Consider the following 24,880-nt stretch of genomic DNA (forward strand, 5'->3'; position numbering starts at 1 on the left):
TAGAAAATACTCCATGAGAATGTCTACGAAAATCACAAAAGAAAATCAGATTTACATACATTCATCTTCATTCACAATAACACAGATACAGCTTCTGATGACTTTATTAATCACCAAACTAATCCTGCACAGTAACATTCCTGACAATTCATCTGCATCGATGCATATTATCCAGTTCAGGTATAGAAGCAATTCTTTGTATGATTGAATGAGCAAACTCCAGAGAAAATAATTGGCATAGTAACTTGTAAATTTCTCTACAAAGGCCAATAGATTATTTCGTGGTCATGAAGGACATAAACTTTGAAATGTTTCAGAGCTAGTAGCAAGAGCAAATTTCTTTTTTCCAATGTTCAGACCTTTTTGACGCTGATCCAGTTCCTGTGAAAAGTGCCATGTTTGCTCCCTTATGTCCGATTTGCATTGAGACTGTAACCCGCCCTAAGTCACATTGTAAATGGTGATCACCTTAAAGGGGCTGGAGGTCAGGCCTACAAGGAAGAACCAATCCTGGGAACTGGGCTGCTTCTGGGCAATGTGTCGAACAGTGACATGACAGCAGAGACATGGATTAATTGTTTGTTGCTAAGCTGCTATTTAGATGACTCATCCAAATGCTGCTGTTCAGGTCTATTTTGCAACACTGGTCATATTGAAAAATGTACATTTGTAACCTGGAACTGGGAAAGCAAAATTTCTAGGCAGGCGTGAAAGTGAATATGTAAACATGGGCCAAAGGTTTCTCCTTTTCCTCTCATTGTCAATTATTAGTTAATTTTACAAGAATAATGCTAAAGTAAATAAAGTTACCAAAGGCAAAGTCATCTAAATAATGTATGGGATATTGTATGGTCACCTCGGTCGAGTAGACTCCCTGTCCTATGGTGTACAGGGAATCATGGAGCCTTCTTATGGTCTGGACCAGCCCAACTGCAGGAAGTTACAGTGGCTGCACAAGCTTGAACTCTGGGTTTCAGTGCTCGAGCAGCAGCTCCAGTTACTGAGCTGTGTCTGTGAGGCAGACAACAAAATGGGTAGTACATTCAGGGAGGTGGTCATTGCAAACGTCAGGGGTCAACAGGCGGATAGAGGATGTGGGAACACCCGGCAATCTCAGAGAAACAGGCAGGTAATGCAGGAATGGGAAGGGTTTGGAGGGATATGGGCCGGGTGCTAGCAGGTGGGACTAGATTGGGTTGGGATATCTGGGTCAGCATGGACGGGTTGGACTGAAGGGTCTGTTTCTATGACTCTGTTGTCTCTAAACGTTCCTTCTGTGTCATTTGGTCTGTTGGTCACCAGGTTTCCAAGGAGCACCTGCCCTTCCTACCCATTTTGATCGTACCAACTTAGACCATAGTTCTCACTCACCCAGAAGGATTGTCCGGTGATATCATTGAATGTGGGAGCAGGGAGGCAACTCGCTACCTTAGAGACATGTTGACGGCTACAGAAATGTCCCCAAACTAAATCCCCCTCCCCCCCTCGGTATTGCCCTTCCACTCCTCCCTCAGCCCTTCCATACACCCATGGTACCACGGCCTTGTGAGTTGACATGCTCCTCTGGGGATCTGTTACTGTCACGGTGCGTGGGCCCTCTGAGAATTCCTGCATTACCTGCCTGTTTCTCTGAGATTGCCGGGTGTTCCCACATCCTCTATCCGCCTGTTGACCCCTGACGTTTGCAATGACCACCTCCCTGAATGTACTACCCATTTTGTTGTCTGCCTCACAGACACAGCTCAGTAACTGGAGCTGCTGCTCGAGCACTGAAACCCAGAGTTCAAGCTTGTGCAGCCACTGTAACTTCCTGCAGTTGGGCTGGTCCAGACCATAAGAAGGCTCCATGATTCCCTGTACACCATAGGACAGGGAGTCTACTCGACCGAGGTGACCATACAATATCCCATACATTATTTAGATGACTCATCCAAATGCTGCAATTGTACCAGCCTCCACCACATCCTCTGGCAGCTCATTCCATACACGTACCACCCTCTGGGTGAAAAAGTTGCCCCTTAGGTCTCTTTCATATCTTTCCCCTCTCACTCTAAACCTATGCCCCTCTAGTTCTGGACTACCCGACCCCAGGGAAAAGACCTTATTTATTTACCCTATCCATGCCCCTCATAATTTTGTAAACCTCTATAAGGTCATCCCTCAGCCTCCGACGCTCCAGGGAAAACAGCCCCAGCCTGTAGCTCAAATCCTCCAACCCTGGCAACATCCTTGTAAATCTTTTCTGAACCCTATTCAAGTTTCACAACATCTTTGCAATAGGAAGGAGACCAGAATTGCATGCAATATTCCAAAAGTGGCCTAACCAATGATCTGTAGAGCTGCAACATGACCTCCCAACTCCTGTACTCAATACTCTGACCAATAAAGGAAAGCATACCAAACACCTTCTTCACTATCCTATCTATCTGCGACTCCACTTTCAAGGAGCTATGAACCTGCACTCCAAGGTCCCTTTGGTTAGGGGACGGTGACCATTGTATCATACGGATTAAGATGGAACTGGAAAAATGGTATACATACGGATAAACACATGGGTGAAAATGAGGTAGTGTAGGAACGATAGCTTCAGATTGGTTCCACAGGTCGGTGCAACATTGAGGGCTGAAGGGCCTGTACTGCGCTGTAATGTTCGATGTTCTATCAATCAACAGGCAGAGACCAGGATTCTATGGAATAAGGGCAGAGTTGGATAGATTGGGTCCAAATAACTCTGATGTTGCAGCTATTACAGAGACTTGGTTGAGAGAGGGACAAGCTTAATGTTCCAGGATTTAGATGGTTAAGGTGTGATAGAGAGTGTCGTAAAAGGGGTAGGGAACTTGTGTTAATGATAGGGAGAATATTACCATGGTACTGAGGGAGGACAACATGGAGGGCTCATCCAGTGAGACATGGGTGGAGCTCAGGAAAAGGTATGGTGTAGTTACTTTGATGGGATTGTACCACAGGTCACCAATAGCCAGGTGACAGAGGGACAGAGAGGTGGACAGGGTTATGCAAAGATGTGAAACCCACAGAATTGCTGCGGAGTGTGATTTGATTTTTCTTTATTTTGGCTGGAACTCACTCGGTGCCAGGGGCATGGATTGCGGGCAATTTGTAAAGGTTTTCCAGAGCAGTTTTTCATATAATATGCACATAGGGAAGGGGCCATACTAAACTATTGGGTAGTTAGCCCCGTCAGCTGATTGAAGTTTCAGCGCAGGAGCACTTCAGGAACAGCAGCTATAATTCTGTAAGTTTTTTGTTACTTATGGATAAGGATTGGAGTAGTCCTCAGGTGAAACTGGGGAAAGGCGAACTATCCCAATATTTGGCAGGAACTGGGGAATGTATACTGGGAGCGGCTTTTTGAGGGTAAATTCACATCGGGCAGAGAGCTCAGAACAATACAGTGCAGAGCAGGCCCTCGATACTGCACCGACCTGTGGACTAATCTAAGCCCATCCCCCAACACTATCCCAAAGTCATCCATGTGCTTATCTAAGGATTGTTTAAATCTCCCTAATGTGGCTGAGTTAACTACATTGGCAGGCATTATCACTCTCTGAGTGAAGAATCTGCATCTGACATCTGTCTTAAATCTAACACTGATTAATTTGTAGCTATGCCCTCGTACAATCTGACGTCATCATCCAAGGAAAAAGACTTTCACTGTCTACTTTGTCTCATCCCCTGATCATCTTGTATGTCTCTATCAAATCCCCTCTTAGCCTCTTCTCTCCAATGAGAACAGACCCAAGTCTCTCAGCTTTTCCTCATAAGACCCTCCCTCCAGACCAGGCAACATCCTGGTAAATCTCCGCTGCACCTTTTCCAATGCTTCCACATCCTTTTTGTAATGGGGCGAACAGAACTGTACACAATGTTCCAAGTGTGGCCACACCAGTGTTTTGTAAAGTTGCAGCATGATATTGCGGCTCCAGAACTCAATCCCTCTCCCAATGAAACCTAACACACCATACGCCTTCTTAACAGCACTATCCGCCTGGGTGGCAACTTTCAGGGATCTATGTACATGGACTCCAAGATCCCTCTGCACATCCACACTACCAAGAATCTTTCCATTGACCAAGTACCTGCCATCCTGTTATTCTTCCCAAAGTGCATCACCTCACATTTAGCTGCATTGAACTCCATTTGCCACCTCTCAGCCCAATTCTGCAGTTTACCCAAATCCCCCTGCAACTTGTAATGTTCTTCCACACTGTCCACTACTCCACCGACTTTAGTGTCATCTGCAAACTTACCAACCCATCCACTATGCCTGCGTCCAAGTCGTTTATAAAAATGACAAACTTTATGAAAACAACAAGCATTTAAAGGCCAGGTAACTAGCATTCAGGACCAACATGTTCCTGAATTTGAAGTGGCAAAGAACCAAGCAAGTAATTTGGAAGGCTAAAAGGGACCAAGAAATGTCTTTGGCACACAGGATTCAGAAAAATTCTAAAGGCATTTCATGCAGATACAAGGACTAAGAGGATGGTGAGGCGAAAATGGAGACCTATTCAAGGACAGAGGAGGGTCATAGTCATAGAGTCATAGAGATGTATAGCATGGAAACAGACCCTTCGGTCCAACCCGTCCGTGCCAACCCAGATTGGGTGGAGCCAGAAGACCTGGGTGAGGTCTGTAGATTGATGTTCATGAAGGAGAAGAGCATGGTAGATGAGTTCAGAGAGGGCATGCTGATATTCTAAGGGATAGTGATATTAAAACAAAAGGTGTTGTTGGATGTTAAGGTAGACATACCCCAGGACTTGATAGAATCTATCTCAGCATTCTAAGGTGAGGAAACTCCTGGGGCCAATTGCTGGGGCGTTGGACAAATGTTTTAGAGTCATAGAGCTGTACAACACAGAAACAGACCTTTCGGACCAACACATCATTCCCAACGAGATATCCAAAATTAATGTTGTTGCATTTGCTAGCACTTGGCACATATCACTCTAAACCCTTCCAATTCATGTACCCCCAGCCTTCACCACTTCCTCTGACAGCTCATTCCATACACGCACCACCCTCTGTGTGAAAACATTGTCCTTTATGTCCCTTTATGGTGGCACAGTGGCTCAGTGGTTAGCACTGCTACCTCACAGCAAGAGGGACCGGGGTTCAATTCCACCCTCGGGTGACTGACTGTGTGGAGTTTGCACATTCTCCCCGTGTCTGCGTGGGTTTCCTCCAGGTGCTCCGGTTTCCTCCCACAGTCCAAAGATGTGTAGGTCAGGCTAAATTGCCCGTAGTGTTCGGTGCATTAGTCAGAGGGAAATGGCCTGGGTGGGTTACTCTTCAGAGGGTCGGTGTGGACTGGTTGGGCTGAAGGGCCTGTTTTCATACTGTTGGGAACCTAAAATAATCTAAATCGTTCCCCTCTCACCCTAAACCTATGCCCTCTAGTTCTCCCACTGCAGGGAATGTATCCTGTTGAATCACAGATCCCAGAAGACTGTGGAATAGCCAATTTTGTTCCTTTGATTCAGAAAGACAACAGGAATAATCTGGGAAATTACAAGGTCAGTGGCAGGGAAATTATTGAGGAAGGTTCTTAGGAACAGGATTTGCTCACATTTGGAAAAATATGGATTTATTAGCAATAGAGTAAGGGAAGGTATATTGATGTAAAATAATCCATTCTCTGTGTGTAAGATTTCACAGATAAACCCACGATATTCCCTGTGGAAATTATCGCAGGAAAGTGTGTGAGTCTAAGCTGTATCTTCAACCCAACGTGCAATGGAACAGCACCTGCCTTAACCTGGGACACTCCCAGTGCTGTCCATGGATCACTCTCAAACACTGTCACTCAGCATGGGGTCACTCTGAGCTATACTTCTGTTCGGAGTCTGACACCGTCACTCAGACACCAGGGACAGACCCTCACCTGCAGAGTGAGTTATCAGAGCAGACCCTCGTACTGACAGTGCAATGTAAGTATGGACACGTTTCATTCAACATCCGCTGGAATTGCTTACAGCAACCCAATGTCCCACAGTCACAGAGGTCTAAAGAACAGAAAAGACCCTTCAGCCCATTGCTGTACTAACCCAAACAACTCCTAATGGTTCTCGTTCCTTTTCCCAGCACTTGGCCCAAGGCCTAGTACGCTTTAGCATCACCAACACACATTGAAATATTTCTTCAATGTTATCAGCAGGCAACAATCTCGTGATACTATCTCGAGCCCAGATAATGTTCTGGGAACCCGGTTTCCCAGGGCAGATGGGGAATTGGAGTTCAGTAACGAATCTGACGTTAAGTGACTCATGATGAAAACCCCATCTGGGTCACTGATGTCCTTGAGGGAAGGAAGCTGTCACCCTTACCTGGTCTGGCCTACATGTGACTCCAGACCCTCAGCAATGTGGTTGGCTCTGAACTGTGTTCTGGGCAATTAATGTCGATGCTGGCCCAGCCAGCGATGCCCTTATCCCTAACACATGGGGCAGCACGATGGCTCAGTGGTTAGCACTGCTGCCTCACAGCACCAGGGACCCGGGTTCAATTCCTGCCTCAGGCGACTCTCTGTGTGGAGTTTGCACATTCTCCCCGTGTCTGCGTGGGTTTCCCCCAAGTGCTCCGGTTTCCTCCCGCAGTCCAAAGATGTGCAGGTTCAGTGGATTGCCTGTGCTAAATTGCCCCACACTGTCTAAGTGGGGAAGCCATGGGAAACGTACTGTTAGTGTGGGTCTTGGTGGGAGGCTCTTCAGGGAGTCAGTGTTGACTCGAGCCAAATGAATGAATAAATGAATGAATATTTAGAAAGACAGTTTCTGTCTCCTCCGCCCTTTCAGAAAGCCAAATCCAGAGTCTCACCACTGTCTGGGTGAAGAAATATTTCCACGCTTCTCCCTTAAACTCCTGGTCATTGATCCCTACCCCCACAGGAAGAGTCTCTTCCATGCTCCCCAATATATGTACGTCATATATCCGTGTCAAAAATCATGGCCCCCTTCAGTTTGCTCTGCCTCTAAAACAAGCCATCCCAGTCTGTCCAATCACTTCCTCGTAACGAAAACCCTCCAGTTCAGAGAACATCCGAATAAATCTCCTCTGCCCCCTCTCCAATGAAATCCTGGTCCTCCTGTGATGTAGATTCCAGAACTAAACACAATACTCTAGTTGTGGCATAACTAACATCTGATGTAGAGGTGCTGCACACCAGGTTTTAATTGAGCAATATTCAGTGAAGGGCTTTTGTCCGAAACATCGATTTTCCTGCTCCTCGGATGCTGCCTGACCTGCTGTGTTTTTCCAGCACCACTCTAATCCAGACTCTGATTTCCAGCATCTGCAGTGCCCACTTTCACATCATAGTTTTTTGACGTCTGACCGAGAGGGCAGAGTCGCCTTTTGATATTTATCATGATTGGAAATTCTCCACCCTCCTGACCTCGGTGCAATGTGGGAAGGTACAACAGGCCAGATTTGGAGTAGGACATAGATCTCTGAGGGTACCAGCTGCTGGAGGGGGTGACAGAGATAGGGAGGGGGTTTGGGGCTGGAGGGGGTTACAGAGATAGGGAGGGGGTGTAGGGGCTGGAGGGGGTGACAGAGATAGGGAGGGGGTTTGGGGCCAGAGGGGGTTACAGAGATAGGGAGGGGGTGTAGGGGCTGGAGGGGGTTACAGAGATAGGGAGGGGGTGTAGGGGCTGGAGGGGGTGACAGAGATAGGGAGGGGGTGTAGGGCTGGAGGGGGTGACAGAGATAGGGAGGGGGTGTAGAGGCTGGAGGGGGTTACAGAGATAAGGAGGGGGTGTAGGGTCTGGAGGGGGTTGCAGAGATAGGGAGGGGGTATGGGGCTGGAGGGGGTTACAGAGATAGGGAGGGGTGTAGGGGCTGGAGGGGGTTACAGAGATCGGGAGGGGGTGTAGGGGCTGGAGGGGGTTACAGAGATCGGGAGGGGGTGTAGGGGCTGGAGGGGGTTACAGAGATAGGGAGGGGGTGTAGGGGCTGGAGGGGGTTACAGAGATAGGGAGGTGGTATGGGGCTGGAGGGGGTTACAGAGATAGGGAGGGGGTGTAGGGTCTGGAGGAGGTTATTGAGATGGGGTGCGATTTGAAAACAAGGATGGGAATTATAAGTTCCCTGTTCAACTAATGACAGAGTGTAATTGTTGAATCCAGTTGTGAAGTTTTCGTTGTGCCGAGGTTTCGAGGGTGGGAGATGGGAAAGCATTGAGCTTGGATTGAACCAAAACACTGATGAAACCTTTGGCATTAACTCTTCTGTTCTTGACTGATTGCTGTCTTTCCCTCCTCAGATGGTCCAGTGTTTTCCCGAGAGTTGGAATGCGCTCGGAGGGCAGAGGGGATTACCTGCATGTGTGCGGCCAACTCCAACCCTCCTGGAGACCTCACCTGGTACCTGCCCCATGCCAACCTCAGTGGGAACCAAACCCATGGAGACTTTGTATCGCAGCAGCTCAGAGTGGGGCATCTGGTGATGGGCTCGCTGACCCTGACAGGGCACCCGGAGGAAGAGGAAACGATAGCCTCCTGCTCGGTTCGAAACCCGCACGGGGCAGCCACGCTCAAGGCATATTTTTGGGTCAAAGGTGAGAGTATCGCTCAGGATTGAACCCTAGAATCTGCCTCCGCGCTCTCTCTCCACCTCCTTTAAGATGCTCTTTCCCACCAGCCTCCTTGACCAACCTGTGACCACCACAAGACTGGATACAATTCAACTCAGACCATTCAGAGAAGGGTATCAGGAAGCACTTTCTTCACACTTACTGGGACTGGTGTCTCAGCACGGGCAGCAGGCAGAGTGGGGGGCTGTGGCAGGACTGTTGAGGCTAGTGGTGGGTGTGTCAAATACACTTGTGGGAAGACGGCTCAGAACTGGGTACAGGGATGTCAAAGCCAGCGTTGTGATGGGGCAGGGGGGAGGGTGTGAAAGTTGACAGTACATGGGGTGGGGACACTGTTGGGGAATGCAGGGCAGCGAAGCAGAGGAGTTGAATCTCTTATTTTTGAATTGGAGGCATATCATAGATTCCCTACAGTGTGGAAACAGGCCCTTCGGCCCAACAAGTCCACACCGACCCTCCAAAGAGTAATCCGCCAAGACCCATTTCCTATTACTCTACATTAACCCACAACTAATGCACCTAACTCACACATCGCTGATCACTATGAGCAATTTAGCCAATTCACCCTAACCTGCACATCTCTGGACTGTGGGAGGAAACCGGAGCACCCGGAGGAAACCCACGCAGACACGGGGAGAATGTGCAAACTCCACACAGTCTGTCACCCAAGGGTGGAATCGAACACAGCTCTCTGGTGCTGTGAGGCAACAGTGCTAACCACTCAGCCACCATACATCACATATGGTTGGGGAGGAGTGGGAGGGTATCTGGTTGGTGTGGTGAAGGGGTTGTTGGGGAGTGGGAGGGTGACTGGTTGGTGTGGTGAAGGGGTTGTTGGGGAGTGGGAGGGTGACTGGTTGGTTGGTGAAGGGGCTGTTCGGGAGTGGGATGGTATCTGATTGGTGTGGTGAAGGGGCTGTTGGGGAATGGGAGCTGTCTGGTTGGAGTGGTGAAGGGGTTGTTGGGGAGTGGGAGGGTATTTGGTTTGTTTGGTCCATGGGATCTTGGGGAGTGGGACCTGACTAGTTGGTGTGGTGAAGGGGTTGTTGAGAGTGGGAAGGTGTCTGGTTGGTGTGGTGAAGGGGATGTTGGGGAGTAGGAGGGTATTTGGTTTGTTTGGTGCATGGGTTGTTGGGGAGTGGGACCTGACTAGTTGATGTGGTGAAGGGGTTGTTGCGGAGTGGGACCTGTCTGGTTGATGTGGTGAAGGGGTTGTTGGGGAGTGGGAGTGTGTCTGGTTGATATGGTGAAGGGGTTGTTGCGGAGTGGGAGGGTGTCTGGTTGGTGTGGTGAAGGGGCTGTTGGGGAGTGGGAGCTGACTGGTTGGCGTGGTGAAGGGTTTGTTGGGGAGTGGGAGGGTATCTGGTTGATGTGGTGAAGGGAAAGTGGGGGAGTGGGAGCTGTCTGGTTGGTGTGGTGAAGGTGTTGTTCAGGAGTGTGAGGGTGACTGGTTGGTGAGGTGAAGGGGTTGTTGGGGAGTGGGAGGGTGTCTGACTGGTGGGGTGAATGGTGTGTTGTGGAGTGGGAGGGTGTCTGGTTGGTGTGGTGAAGGGGTTGTTGGTGAATCGGAGGGTGTCTGGTTGGTGAATTGAAGGGGTTGTTGGGGCATGGGAGGGTATCTGGTGGGTGTGGTGAAGGATTTGTAGGGAAATGGGATGGTGTCTGGTTGGTGTGGTGAAGGGGTGATTGGGGACTGGGAGGGTATCTGGTGGATGTGGTGAATGGTGTGTTTGGGAGTGGGAGGGTGTCTGGTTGGTGTGGTGAAGGGTTTGTTGGGGAGTGGGACGGTATCTGGTGGATGTGGTGAATGGTGTGTTGGGGAGTGGGAGGGTATCTGGTGGGTGTGGTGAAGGGTTTTTGGGGAATGGGGTGTATCAGGTTGGAGTGGTGAAGGGGTTGATGGGGAGTAGGAGCAGTATGCTTGGTGTGGTTAAGAGGTTGTTGGGAGTGGGAGAGTGTCTGGCTGGTGTGGTAAAGGGGTTGTTGGGGAGTGGGATGGCATCTGGTTGGTGTGTTGAAGTGGTTGTTAGGGAATGGGAGGGTATCTGTTTGGTGTGGTGAAGGTAAAGTTGGGGAGTGGGTGGGTATCTGGTTGATGTGGTGAAGAGGTTGTTGGGGAGTGGGAGGGCATCTGGTTGGTGTGGTGAAGGGGTTGTTGGGGAGTGGGAGGGCATCTGGTTGGTGTGGTGAAGGGGTTGTTGGGGAGTGGGAGGGCATCTGGTCGGTGTGGAGAAGGGGTTGTTGGGGAGTGGGAGGGCATCTGGTTGGTGTGGAGAAGGGGTTGTTGGGGAGTGGGAGGGCATCTGGTTGGTGTGGTGAAGGGGTTGTTGGGGAATGGGAGGGCATCTGGTTGGTGTGGAGAAGGGGTTGTTGGGGATTGGGAGGGCATCTGGTTGGTGTGGAGAAGGGGTTGTTGGGGAGTGGGAGGGCATCTGGTTGGTGTGGTGAAGGGGTTGTTGGGGAGGGCGAGGGCATCTGGTTGGTATGGTGTAGGGGTTGTTGGGGAGTGGGAGGGCATCTGGTTGGTGTGGTGAAGGGGTTGTTGGGGAATGGGAGGGCATCTTGTTGGTGTGGTGAAGGGGTTGTTGGGGAGTGGGAGGGCATCTGGGAGGGCATCTTGTTGGTGTGGTGAAGGGGTTGTTGGGGAGTGGGATGGTGTCTGGTTGATGTGGAGAAGGGGTAGTTGGGGAGTGGGTAGGCATCTGGTTGGTGTGGTGAAGGGGTTGTTGGGGAGTGGGAGGGCATCTGGTTGGTGTGGTGAAGGGGTTGTTGGGGAGTGGGAGGGCATCTGGTTGGTGTGATGAAGGGGTTGTTGGGGAGTGGGATGGTGTCTGGTTGATGTGGAGAAGGGGTTGTTGGGGAGTGGGAGGGTGTCTGGTTGGTGTGGTGAAGGGGTTGTTGGTGAATCGGAGGGTGTCTGGTTGGTGTGGTGAAGGGTTTGTATGGAAATGGGAGGGTGTCTGGTTGGTGTGGTGAAGGGGTGATTGGGGACTGGGAGGGTATCTGGTGGGTGTGGTGAATGGTGTGTTTGGGAGTGGGAGGGTGTCTGGTTGGTGTGGTGAAGGGTTTGTTGGGGAGTGGGAGGGTATCTGGTGGGTGTGGTGAAGGGTTTTTGGGGAATGGGGTGTATCAGGTTGGAGTGGTGAAGGGGTTGATGGGGAGTAGGAGCAGTATGCTTGGTGTGGTTAAGAGGTTGTTGGGGAGTGGGAGAGTGTCTGGTTGGTGTGGTAAAGGGGTTGTTGGGGAGTGGGATGGCATCTGGTTGGTGTGTTGAAGTGGTTGTTAGGGAATGGGAGGGTATCTGTTTGGTGTGGTGAAGGTAAAGTTGGGGAGTGGGTGGGTATCTGGTTGATGTGGTGAAGAGGTTGTTGGGGAGTGGGAGGGCATCTGGTTGGTGTGGTGAAGGGGTTGTTGGGGGATGGGAGGGCATCTGGTTGGTGTGGTGAAGGGGTTGTTGGGGAGTGGGAGGGCATCTGGTCGGTGTGGAGAAGGGGTTGTTGGGGAGTGGGAGGGCATCTGGTTGGTGTGGAGAAGGGGTTGTAGGGGAGTGGGAGGGCATCTGGTTGGTGTGGTGAAGGGGTTGTTGGGGAATGGGATGGCATCTGGTTGGTGTGGAGAAGGGGTTGTTGGGGAGTGGGAGGGCATCTGGTTGGTGTGGTGTAGGGGTTGTTGGGGAGGGCGAGGGCATCTGGTTGGTGTGGTGAAGGGGTTGTTGGGGAATGGGAGGGCATCTTGTTGGTGTGGTGAAGGGGTTGTTGGGGAGTGGGAGGGCATCTGGGAGGGCATCTGGTTGGTGTGGTGAAGGGGTTGTTGGGGAATGGGAGTGTATCTGGTTGGTATGGTGAAGGGGTTGTTGGGGAATGGGAGTGTATCTGGTCGGAGTGGTGAAGGGGTTGTTAGGGAATGGGAGTGTATCTGGTCGGACTGGTGAAGGGGTTGTTGGGGAGTGGGAGGGCATCTGGGAGGGCATCTGGTTGGTGTGGTGAAGGGGTTGTTGGGGAATGGGAGTGTATCTGGTTGGTATGGTGAAGGGGTTGTTGGGGAATGGGAGTGTATCTGGTCGGAGTGGTGAAGGGGTTGTTAGGGAATGGGAGTGTATCTGGTTGGTGTGGTGAAGGGGTTGTTGGGGAGTGGGAGTGTATCTGGTTGGTGTGGTGAAGAGGTTGTTGGGGAGTGGGATGGTGTCTGGTTGACGTGGAGAAGGGGTAGTTGGGGAGTGGGTGGGCATCTGGTTGGTGTGGTGAAGGGGTTGTTGGGGAGTGGGATGGTGTCTGGTTGACGTGGAGAAGGGGTAGTTGGGGAGTGGGTGGGCATCTGGTTGGTGTGGTGAAGGTGATGTTGGGGAGTGGGAGGGCATCTGGTTGGTGTGGTGAAGGGGTTGTTGCGGAGTGGGAGGGCATCTGGTTGGTGTGATGAAGGGGTTGTTGGGGAGTGGGATGGTGTCTGGTTGATGTGGACAAGGGGTTGTTGGGGAGTGGGAGGGCATCTTGTTGGTGTGGTGAAGGGGTTGTTGAGGAGTGGGCGGGCATCTGGTTGGTGTGGTGAAGGGGTTGTTGGGGTGTGGGATGGTGTCTGGTTGATGTGGAGAAGGGGTTGTTGGGGAGTGGGAGGGCATCTGGTTGGTGTGGTGAAGGGGTTGTTGGGGAGTGGGAGGGCATCTAGTTGGTATGGTGAAAGGGTTGTTGGGGAGTGGGATGGTGTCTGGTTGGTGTGGTGAAGGGGTTGTTTGGGAGTGGGAGGGCATCTGGTTGGTATGGTGAAGGGGTTGTTGGGGAATGGGAGTGTATCTGGTCAGAGTGGTGAAGGGGTTGTTGGGGAATGGGAGTGTATCTGGTTGGTGTGGTGAAGGGGTTGTTGGGGAATGGGAGTGTATCTGGTCGGAGTGGTGAAGGGGTTGTTGGGGAATGGGAGTGTATCTGGTTGGTGTGGTGAAGGGGTTGTTGGGGAATGGGAGTGTATCTGGTCGGAGTGGTGAAGGGGTTGTTGGGGAGTGGGATGGTGTCTGGTTGATGTGGAGAAGGGGTCTTTGGGAGTGGGTGGGCATCTGGTTGGTGTGGTGAAGGGGTTTTTGCGAGTGGGAGGGCATCTGGTTGGTGTGGTGAAGGGGTTGTTGGGGAGTGGGAGGGCATCTGGTTGGTGTGGTGAAGGGGTTGTTGGGGAGTGGGATGGTGTCTGGTTGATGTGGAGAAGGGGTTGTTGGGGAGTGGGAGGGCATCTTGTTGGTGTGGTGAAGGGGTTGTTGAGGAGTGGGAGGGCATCTGGTTGGTGTGGTGAAGGGGTTGTTAGGGAGTGGGATGGTGTCTGGTTGATGTGGAGAAGGGGTTGTTGGGGAGTGGGAGGGCATCTGGTTGGTGTGGTGAAGGGGTAATTGGGGAATGGGAGTGTATCTGGTTGGTGTGGTGAAAGGGTTGTTGGGGAGTGGGATGGTGTCTGGTTGGTGTGGTGAAGGGGTTGTTGGGGAGTGGGAGGGCATGTGGTTGGTGTGGTGAAGGGGTTGTTGGGGAGTGGGATGGTGTCTGGTTGATGTGGAGAAGGTGTTGTTGGGGAGTGGGAGAGTATCTGGTTGGTATGGTGAAGGGGTTGTTGGGGAATGGGAGTGTATCTGGTCGGAGTGGTGAAGGGGTTGTTGGGGAATGGGAGTGTATCTGGTTGGAGTGGTGAAGGGGTTGTTGGGGAATGGGAGTGTATCTGGTCGGAGTGGTGAAGGGGTTGTTGGGGAGTGGGAGGGCATCTGGTTGGTGTGGTGAAGGGGTTGTTGGGGAGTGGGATGGTGTCTGGTTGATGTGGAGAAGGGGTTGTTGGGGAGTGGGAGGGCATCTGGTTGGTGTGGTGAAGGGGTTGTTGGGGAGTGGGAGGGCATCTGGTTGGTGTAGTGAAGGGGTTGTTGGGGAGTGGGAGGGCATCTGGTTGGTGTGGTGAAGGGGTTGTTGGGGAGTGGGATGGTGTCTGGTTGATGTGGAGAAGGGGTTGTTGGGGAGTGGGAGTGTATCTGGTTGGTATGGTGAAGGGGTTGTTGGGGAATGGGAGTGTATCTGGTCGGAGTGGTGAAGGGGTTGTTGGGGAATGGGAGTGTATCTGGTCGGAGTGGTGAAGGGGTTGTTGGGGAATGGGAGTGTATCTGGTTGGTGTGGTGAAGGGGTTGTTGGGGAATGGGAGTGTATCTGGTCGGAGTGGTGAGTGGGTTGTTGGGGAGTGTGAGGGCATCTGGTTGGTGTGGTGAAGGGGTTGTTGGGGAATGGGAGTGTATCTGGTTGGTATGGTGAAAGGGTTGTTGGGGAGTGGGAGTGTATCTGGTTGGAGAGGTGAAGGGGTTGTTGGGGAATGGGAGTGTATCTGGTTGGTATGGTGAAGGGGTTGTTGGGGAGTGGGATGGTGTCTGGTTGATGTGGAGAAGGGGTTGTTGGGGAGTGTGAGGGCATCTGGTCGGAGTGGTGAAGGGGTTGTTGGGGAATGGGAGTGTATCTGGTCGGAGTGGTGAAGGGGTTGTTGGGGAATGGGAGTGTATCTGGTTGGTGTGGTGAAGGGGTTGTTGGGGAGTGGGAGGGCATCTGGTTGGTGTGGTGAAGGGGTTGTTGGGGAGTGGGATGGTGTCTGGTTGATGTGGAGAAGGGGTTGTTGGGGAGTGGGAGGGCATCTGGTTGGTGTGGTGAAGGGGTTGTTGGGGAGTGGGAGGGCATCTGGTTGGTCTGGTGAAGGGGTTGTTGGGGAGTGGGAGGGCATCTGGTTGGTGTGGTGAAGGGGTTGTTGGGGAGTGGGAGTGTATCTGGTTGGTATGGTGAAGGGGTTGTTGGGGAATGGGAGTGTATCTGGTTGGAGTGGTGAAGGGGTTGTTGGGGAATGGGAGTGTATCTGGTCGGAGTGGTGAAGGGGTTGTTGGGGAGTGGGATGGTGTCTGGTTGATGTGGAGAAGGGGTTGTTGGGGAGTTGGTATGGTGAAGGGGTTGTTGGGGAGTGGGAGGGCATCTGGTTGGTGTGGTGAAGGGGTTGTTGGGGAGTGGGAGGGCATCTGGTTGGTGTGGTGAAGGGTTTGTTGGGGAGTGGGAGGGCATCTGGTTGGTGTGGTGAAGGGGTTGTTGGGGAGTGGGATGGTGTCTGGTTGATGTGGAGAAGGGGTTGTTGGGGATTGGGAGGGCATCTGGTTGGAGTGGTGAAGGGGTTGTTGGTGAATGGGAGTGTATCTGGTTGGTATGGTGAAGGGGTTGTTGGGGAGTGGGAGAGTATCTGGTTGGTATGGTGAAGGGTTTGTTGGGGAATGGGAGTGTATCTGGTTGGAGTGGTGAAGGGGTTGTTGGGGAATGGGAGTGTATCTGATCGGAGTGGTGAAGGGGTTGTTGGGGAATGGGAGTGTATCTGGTTGGAGTGGTGAAGGGGTTGTTGGGGAATGGGAGGGCATCTGGACGGAGTGGTGAAGGGGTTGTTGGGGAATGGGAATGTATCTGGTCGGAGTGGTGAAGGGGTTGTTGGGGAATGGGAGTGTATCTGGTTGGTATGGTGAAGGGGTTGTTGGGGAATGGGAGTGTATCTGGTCGGAGTGGTGAAGGGGTTGTTGGGGAGTGGGAGTGTATCTGGTCGGAGTGGTGAATGGGTTGTTGGGGAGTGGGAGTGTATCTGGTCGGAGTGGTGAAGGGGTTGTTAGGGAATGGGAGTGTATCTGGGTGGTGTGGTGAAGGGGTTGTTGGGCAGTGTGAGGGCATCTGGTTGGTGTGGTGAAGGGGTTGTTGGGGAGTGGGATGGTGTCTGGTTGATGTGGAGAAGGGGTTGTTGGGGAGTGGGAGGGCATCTGGTTGGTTGTGGTGAAGGGGTTGTTGGGGAGTGGGAGGGCATCTGGTTGGTGTGGTGAAGGGGTTGTTGGGGAGTGGGAGGGCATCTGGTTGGTGTGGTGAAGGGGTTGTTGGGGAGTGGGATGGTGTCTGGTTGATGTGGAGAAGGGGTTGTTGGGGAGTGGGAGTGTATCTGGTTGGTATGGTGAAGGGGTTGTTGGGGAGTGGGATGGTGTCTGGTTGATGTGGAGAAGGGGTTGTTGGGGAGTGGGAGTGTATCTGGTTGGTATGGTGAAGGGGTTGTTGGGGAATGGGAGTGTATCTGGTTGGTGTGGTGAAGGGGTTGTTGGGGAGTGGGATGGTGTCTGGTTGATGTGGAGAAGGGGTTGTTGGGGAGTGGGAGGGCATCTGGTTGGTGTAGTGAAGGGGTTGTTGGGGAGTGGGAGGGCATCTGGTTGGTGTGGTGAAGGGGTTGTTGGGGAGTGGGAGGGCATCTGGTTGGTGTGGTGAAGGGGTTGTTGGTGAGTGGGATGGTGTCTGGTTGATGTGGAGAAGGGGTTGTTGGGGAGTGGGAGGGCATCTGGTTGGTGTGGAGAAGGGGTTGTTGGGGAATGGGAGTGTATCTGGTTGGTATGGTGAAGGGGTTGTTGGGGAATGGGAGTGTATCTGGTTGGTGTGGTGAAGGGGTTGTTGGGGAGTGGGATGGTGTCTGGTTGATGTGGAGAAGGGGTTGTTGGGGAGTGGGAGGGCATCTGGTTGGTGTGGTGAAGGGGTTGTTGGGGAGTGGGAGGGCATCTGGTTGGTGTGGTGAAGGGGTTGTTGGGGAGTGGGAGGGCATCTGGTTGGTGTGGTGAAGGGGTTGTTGGTGAGTGGGATGGTGTCTGGTTGGTGTGGAGAAGGGGTTGTTGGGGAGTGGGAGGGCATCTGGTTGGTGTGGAGAAGGGGTTGTTGGGGAATGGGAGTGTATCTGGTCGGAGTGGTGAAGGGGTTGTTGGGGAATGGGAGTGTATCTGGTCGGAGTGGTGAAGGGGTTGTTGGGGAATGGGAGTGTATCTGGTCGGAGTGGTGAAGGGGTTGTTGGGGAATGGGAGTGTATCTGGTTGGTGTGGTGAAGGGGTTGTTGGGGAATGGGAGTGTATCTGGTCGGAGTGGTGAAGGGGTTGTTGGGGAATGGGAGTGTATCTGGTCGGAGTGGTGAAGGGGTTGTTGGGGAATGGGAGTGTATCTGGTCGGAGTGGTGAAGGGGTTGTTGGGGAATGGGAGTGTATCTGGTCGGAGTGGTGAAGGGGTTGTTGGGGAATGGGAGTGTATCTGGTCGGAGTGGTGAAGGGGTTGTTGGGGAGTGGGAGTGTATCTGGTCGGAGTGGGGAAGGGGTTGTTGGGGAATGGGAGTGTATCTGGTCGGAGTGGTGAAGGGGTTGTTGGGGAGTGGGAGTGTATCTGGTCGGAGTGGTGAAGGGGTTGTTGGGGAGTGGGAGGGCGTCTGGTTGGTGTGGGGAAGGGGTTGTTGGGGAATGGGAGTGTATCTGGTCGGAGTGGTGAAGGGGTTGTTGGGGAGTGGGAGTGTATCTGGTCGGAGTGGTGAAGGGGTTATTGGGGAGTGGGAGGGCGTCTGGTTGGTGTGGGGAAGGGGTTGTTGGGGAATGGGAGTGTATCTGATCGGAGTGGTGAAGGGGTTGTTGGGGAGTGGGAGTGTATCTGGTCGGAGTGGGGAAGGGGTTGTTGGGGAATGGGAGTGTATCTGATCGGAGTGGTGAAGGGGTTGTTGGGGAATGGGAGTGTATCGGGTCGGAGTGGTGAAGGGGTTGTTGGGGAGTGGGAGGGCGTCTGGTCAGGGGAGAAGTGATTGCCAGATATCCAAGGAATGTAAGAGATCAGGTGGGGGGGAAACTGGGAGCTGAATGTTCAGGTGAGGGTCAGGGTATCAGTTTACTCGTTATCCAGTTGTTCGACTCGGGTTTTAATTGGCTGCTATTTCCTGGGTAATTATGATCATTAAGAAACTGTCTATCAGAATATCCAGGCCAATGTGTGTAGAAATGATCGATTACATCCAGAGTGTGGACTTGGATGGGTATGTTGCTTAGATCATAACAGAATACGTTTACAGCTAATTAATCAGTGTGGTCATGCCGGTCATTTGTGCACAGGAAGATCCCACAAACAGCAATGCAGGGATAAGCTGATGCTCGGTTATTTTAGTGAGTTTGATTGATACAAAGACAGAGATGACAAGGTAGGTCACTAAAGCCCTATTAGCGAAGGAAGCCTGTTGTCTTACTCTGGTGTGCCTGTGTGTGTATACGTGATTATAGTCTCAAACACCAATGTGGTCAACTCTTCACTCCCCTCTGAACTCCTCTCTCAGTTTGTCATTTTTTGTTTAGATTCCCTCCAGTGTGGAGTCAGGCTCTTTGACCCAACAAGTCCACCCCGACCCTCTGAAGAGTAACCCACCCAGACCCATTTCCCTACATTTAACCCCTGACTCATGCACCTGATTTACACATCCCTGAACACTACGGGCAATTTAACATGACCACTTCTCCAAACCTGCACATCTTTGGACTGTGGGAGGAAACCGGAGCACCCAGAGGAAACCCACCCAGACACGGGGAGAACGTGCAAACTCCACACAGTCAGTTGGAGTTGGCCGAGGCTGGAATCGAACCTGGGACCCTGGCGCTGTGAGGCAGCTGTGCTGACCACTGAGTCACCGTGTCACCTAAACCAGTGGCTCAGAAAAAAGCCACCCCACCACCTTCTCACAGGGCAACGAGGGAGGTGCCAGTAATGTCAACCCTGGAGTGTTTCACTTCTCAAATTACATCAGAGCGTTATTCCGAAACTATAGCACCGTAATCAATGGCTGCTTTTCACAGATAGAGACTTCAAGAAATGGACAGCGGGATTGGTCATGGCGGGAATCATGTTGAGTGTTTTCCTGGCTGGAATTTTCATCTTCCTGTGTGGGCAAAAGTAAGTCTGAATGCTTCATTCGATTTTACTCGGAATATTTGTTTCCAGCTTTGTTCCTTTGAGGTGAGGACTTCTTCTGTAGGAAGAACTGAAGAATGGACTTAGGAGAGCGAGAAGGGGGCGTGAAAAAGCTTCAGTGGGCAGGAGCCTCAGGCGAGTGTGTCGAGTGTGCACATTCTCACTGTGTCTGCGTGGGTTTCCTCCCTCAGTCCAAAGATGTGCAGATTTGGTGAATTGGCCATGCTAAATTGTCCCATAGTTTTCAGGGATGTGTAGGTTCGGTGTATTCATCAGGGGTAGATGATGAATAATAAGGGAATGGGTCTGAGTGGGTTACTCTTTGGAGGGTCGGTGTGGACTTGCTGGGCCGAATGGCCTGTTCCCACACTGGAGGGATAGCCAGAGTGAGGGTATGGCCGGTCAGAGATAGTGGAGGGAATGTCCAGCTAGAGTCGGAGGAGGGAGGGGAGGTCCTTAATGAATACTTTACGCCAGTTTTCCATACTGAAGAGGGACCTTGAGGTTTTTGAGGACAGCATAAAACAGACTGATATACTAGAACTGGTTTGATGTTCAGGAAGAGGATGTGCTTAAAAGTTTGAAAAACACAAGGATAGATAAGTCCCCTGATTCAGACTGGATATACCCCAGGTTACTACGGGAAGCGAGGGAAGAGATCACTGCACCTTTGGTGATGATCACTGTCCACTGGAGTAGTATCAGATGCTTAAAGGGTGGCAAATGTTATTCCCTTGTTCAAGAAAGGAATAGGAATAAGCCTGGCAATTACAGGCCAGTCTTACATCAGTGCTGGGCAAAATATTGGAGAGGATTCTGAGAGACAGGATTTATGAATACTTGGAAAACCATAGTTTGATGAGCAATACTCAGTGTGGGTTTATGAGGGGCAGGTCATGTCTCATTAGCCTTACTGAATTCTTTGAGGGTGTTTCAAAACATGTTGATGAAGGTAGAGCAGTGGATGTGGTGTACATGGATTTTAGCACGGCGTTTTATCAGGTTCTCCATGGCAGACTGATTCAGAAAATAAGGAGGCATGGGATACTGTGAAATTTGGCTGGCTGGATTCAGAAATGGCTGGCCCATAGAAGACAGAGGGTTTTCCATAGGGATCTGGTTGGGGACCTCTGCTCTTTGTGCTTTTTATAAATGACTTGGATGAGCAAGTGGAAGGGTGGGTTAGTAAGTTTGCCGATGACACGAAGGTCGGTGGAGTGGTGGATAGTGTGGAGGGCTGTTGGAGGTTGCCACGGGACATTGACAGGATGCAGAGCTGGGCTGAGAATTCAACCTGGAAAAGTGTGAAGAGATTCATTTTGGAATGTCGAATTTGAATGCAGATGATACAGTTAAAAGCAGGACTCTCGGCAGTGTGGAGGAACAGAGGGATCTTGATGTCCATGTCCATAGATCCCTCGAAATTGCCACCCAAGTTGATCAGGTTGTTAAGAAGGCATATAGTGTTGGCTTTCATTAGCAGGGAGATTGAGTTTAAGAGCCATGAGGTTATGCTGCAGCTCTATGGAGCCCTGGTTAGACCACACTTGGAATATTGTGTTCAGTTCTGGCTGTTTCATTATAGGAAGGATGTGGAAGCTTTAGAGAGGGTGCAGAAGAGATTTCCCAGGATGCTGCCTTGATTGGACAGCATGTCTTATAAAGAAAGGTTGAGGGAGCTAGGGCTTTCCTCATGTGAGCAAAGAAGAATGAGAGGTGACTTGATAGAGGTGTACAAGATGTTGAGAGGCATAGATAGAGTGGATAGTCAGAGACTTTTTCCAAAGGCGGGAATGGCTATCACAAGGGAGCATAATTTTAAGGTGATTGGAGGAATGTTTAGGGGAGATGTCAGAGGTAGGTTCTTTATACAGAGAGGGTGAGGGTGTGGAATGCACTGCCACCAGTGGTAGTAGAGTCAGACACATGAGGGACATTTAAACAACTCTTGGATAGGCACATGGAGGATAGTACAATGAAAGGTATGTGGGTTAGTCTGATGATAGAGTAGGATAAAAGGCCAGCACAACATAAGGGCCGAAGGGTCTGTACTGTGCTGTATTGGTCTATGTTCTATGTCCCTACTTACATTGTTACATGACCAGCTGAATAGGTATGAGTTGTTGTGATCTGGAACACCCTGCCTGATAGGGAGCTGAAGGCACCTTCAACAGGAACTTGCAAATGTCTAACTGTGTCTGTGCTGCCCTGACTCTCTGATGTATAATAACCACACTGTGATATGGGATTATTGCAGGAGAAAGACAGTGACTGAGGAGACAGCTTCAAAGGCCAGTGAGACCACAGTGACCTACACTTCAGATGCTGTGACACACCACCAGGTACAGAAACTGTTTACGCTCCCTCCAAACCTTCAAGCTCAGCGTATAGACAATACATGTTGCAACCGACAAACCCAAGGACTTTCCATCCACCCGCATTACCTTTTTGAAGCTGCCCAACAATAATGGGATTCTGTGCAGGAGAGAGAGAGATCAGTAAAGATCGAATCTCAGTCAAACTGGGGGTGAAACAGGTAACGTATCCCCGGTTCCCAGGCAGATTACTCTTGGATTGTGATCAAAGTAGGCAATGGCTCAGTGACCAGCACTCGCACCTTCTCTTTCTCAGAGTCAAAGATTCATGGGGTTAGTAACAATTCCACAAATAAAACATAACCCGACGACACTGTCAGAGGGTCAGTACTGAGGAAGTGCTGCACTGTCAGCGGGTCAGTGTGGGGGGTGCTGACCCTGTTCTGGAGGGTCGCTGGACTCCGTGTGGGCGGCATGGTGGCACAGTGGTTAGCACTGCTGCCTCACAGCACCAGAGACCCAGGTTCTATTCCCACCTCAGGCGACTCGCTGTGTGGAGTTTGCACATTCTCCCCGTGTCTGCGTGGGTTTCCTCCGGGTGCTCCGGTTTCCTCCCACAATCCAAAGATGTGCAGGTCAGGTGAATTGGCCATGCTCAATTCCCCGTAGTATTAGGTAAGGGGTAAATGTAGAGGTCTGGGTGGGTTGCGCTTCGGCGGGGCGGTGTGGACTTGTTGGGCTGAAGGGCCTGTTTCCACACTCTACTCTAATCTAAATCTAAAACCGTAAACTGCTTTCTCGGTACAGATGCTGCCAGACATACTAAGTTTCTCTAGCAACATCTTTAGTTGTTGTTTCAGACTACTAGCAGCTGCAGTTCTCTGTTTTGTTGTTCAAATGTTGGTTGATGTGAACAGTTTATTCCATAGCTGCCTGTGGAATCTTACTGTGCATAAACCGCGGCTGCACCACCCTACATTGCAACAGGGAATACTGTTCGAAAAGGTGCTGGCTGTGAAGGTGTTTTGGAACAGTCATGGGAGGGAATAGGAGAACTCAAATGTAAATTTGAGACTCAAACTACACCACTCTAACTCAGAGATGAGAAAGGACAGAGGCTAGGAGGTGGGGAGAGAGAGAGAGAGAGAGAGAGGTGACACAGGGTATGACAGAGAGATAGGGAGAGAGAGAAATGAAGAAGGTTACATCCTCTGGTCTGTGAATAACACTTACGAGGCTGTGCAATAATTTAACCCAAATGTGCCGGTAAATTGTGAGCATATTCTGTTTCTCTGATGGAACTGGGCATTGTTTGAGGTGCCGTTTTTCAGATGAGACATTTAACCACACCACATGCCCTCTGGAGGTGTTAAAGATCCCATCACATGTATTTGGAAGTGAACCAGGGAGCAGTTCTCCTCAGGGTCCTGGGGCCTATCATTATCTCCCTCAAATAAAAGAGCATTAAATAAATGTAATGAGGTGAGTTAGTACTGCTGTTGAGCCATTTGCTATGTGTACGTTGGCCGCTGTATATCAACGGCTGTGGTAATGGTAGCTGTACCAATCTGGAGGAAGAACGCCTCATCTTCCACCTCGGAACACTTCAACCCCAGGGCATCAATGTGGACTTCAACAGTTTCCTCATTTCCCCTTCCCCACCTTACCTCAGCTCCAGCCTTCCAGCTCATCACTGTCCTCATGACCTGTCCTACCTGCTAATCTCCCTTCCCACCCTCCCTCTCTGACCTATCACTGCCATCCCCACCCCCATTCACTCACTGTACTCTTTACTACCTTCCCCCAACCTCCTCTCTGACCTATCACCTCCATCCCCACCCCCACTCACCTATTGTACTCTTTACTACCTCTCCCCACCTTCCCTCTCTGACCTATCACCTCCATCCCCACCCCCACTCACCTATTGTACTCTTTACTACCTCCCCCCACCTTCCCTCTCTGACCTATCACCTCCATCCCCACCCCCACCCACCTATTGTACTCTTTACTACCTCCCCCCACCTTCCCTCTCTGACCTATCACCTCCATCCCCACCCCCACCCACCTATTGTACTCTTTTCTGCCTTCTCCCCCCCCCCCACCCCCCCTCCACTCATTTGTCTCTCCACCCTGCCTCTATTCCTGATGAAGGGCTTTTGCCCGGAACGTTGATTTTCCTGCTCCTTGGATGCTGCCTGAACTGCTGTGCTTTTCCAGCACCACTCTGATCTAGACTGCTGTATATCTAGCTCTGTAAGTAAAGTTCTTCAGTAGCTGAGGAGCATTTGGGACATTCAGGTCTCTGTGAACAGTGAACTGTAGCCTCCAAGGTAAGAAAGGGAAGGTTAAACCCACTGAACCACGACTGACTTTCGCAAAAGTTTAAACCTGTCCCTGCTGATGAATAATGTCCCCATTCCTCTGCAGGTTTCACACAACATGGTGGTAACTGACTTGCAAAATACAGCCAGGGACCCAGCTAGAGCGGGGGAGACTCCAGCTCCCAGGAATGTCTTCGAGGATCCAGTGGGAAGAGACACTGCACACCCTGGGAGCACTAAAGTCCTTCTCTATGCCAGCATCAACTACTCAAAGCTACCCAGCAGTGACGGGACTGTGCAGAGGGGTGAGGACACGGAATATGCAGAGATCAGATTCCAGCCAAATTGAGAGAGAAAAGCAGGGAGAGGGCTGTGAGGGCTGTGTGTAGTCAATGTGGTTGGATAATGAAGAGAAAGTGACACCGCCCAGCTTGGTTGTGAGTTCTGAACATGCTTTCCAAGTGCTGCATCTTTTTCACGCTATCAGAGATTGTATGAAGTTTATGAATTGTGTGTAATTTTACAGATATAAGCAAAGTGGCACAGTGGCTCACAGCACCAGGGTCCCAGGTTCAATTCCCGCCTCAGGCGACTCTCTGTGTGGAGTTTGTACATTCTCCCCGTGTCTGCGTGGGTTTCCTCCCACAGTCCAAAGATGTGCAGGTTAGGGTGAATTGGCCAGGCTAAATTCCCCGTAGTGTTAGATGCATTAGTTGGAGGGAATTGGATCTGGGTGGGTTACTCTTCAGAGGGTCGTTGTGGACTGGTTGGACCAAAGGGCCTGTTTCCACACTCTAGGGAATCTAATCTTTAAAAAAAAAGCAATTGTGATGAAGCTTTACAATATCTGATTATTGTTTGGGAATGTGG

General features: G+C 51.1%; 1 pseudogene; it reads left to right on the top strand.

The window, feature by feature from the left end:
- The window catches only part of LOC140458727 (sialic acid-binding Ig-like lectin 13), a 51,882-nt pseudogene extending 27,507 nt beyond the window's left edge, over positions 1 to 24,375 (top strand).
- Positions 24,376 to 24,880: the final 505 nt, after the last annotated feature.

This window comes from Chiloscyllium punctatum, chromosome 34, assembly GCF_047496795.1.
Source record: "Chiloscyllium punctatum isolate Juve2018m chromosome 34, sChiPun1.3, whole genome shotgun sequence".
Taxonomy (NCBI): Eukaryota; Metazoa; Chordata; class Chondrichthyes; order Orectolobiformes; family Hemiscylliidae; genus Chiloscyllium; species Chiloscyllium punctatum.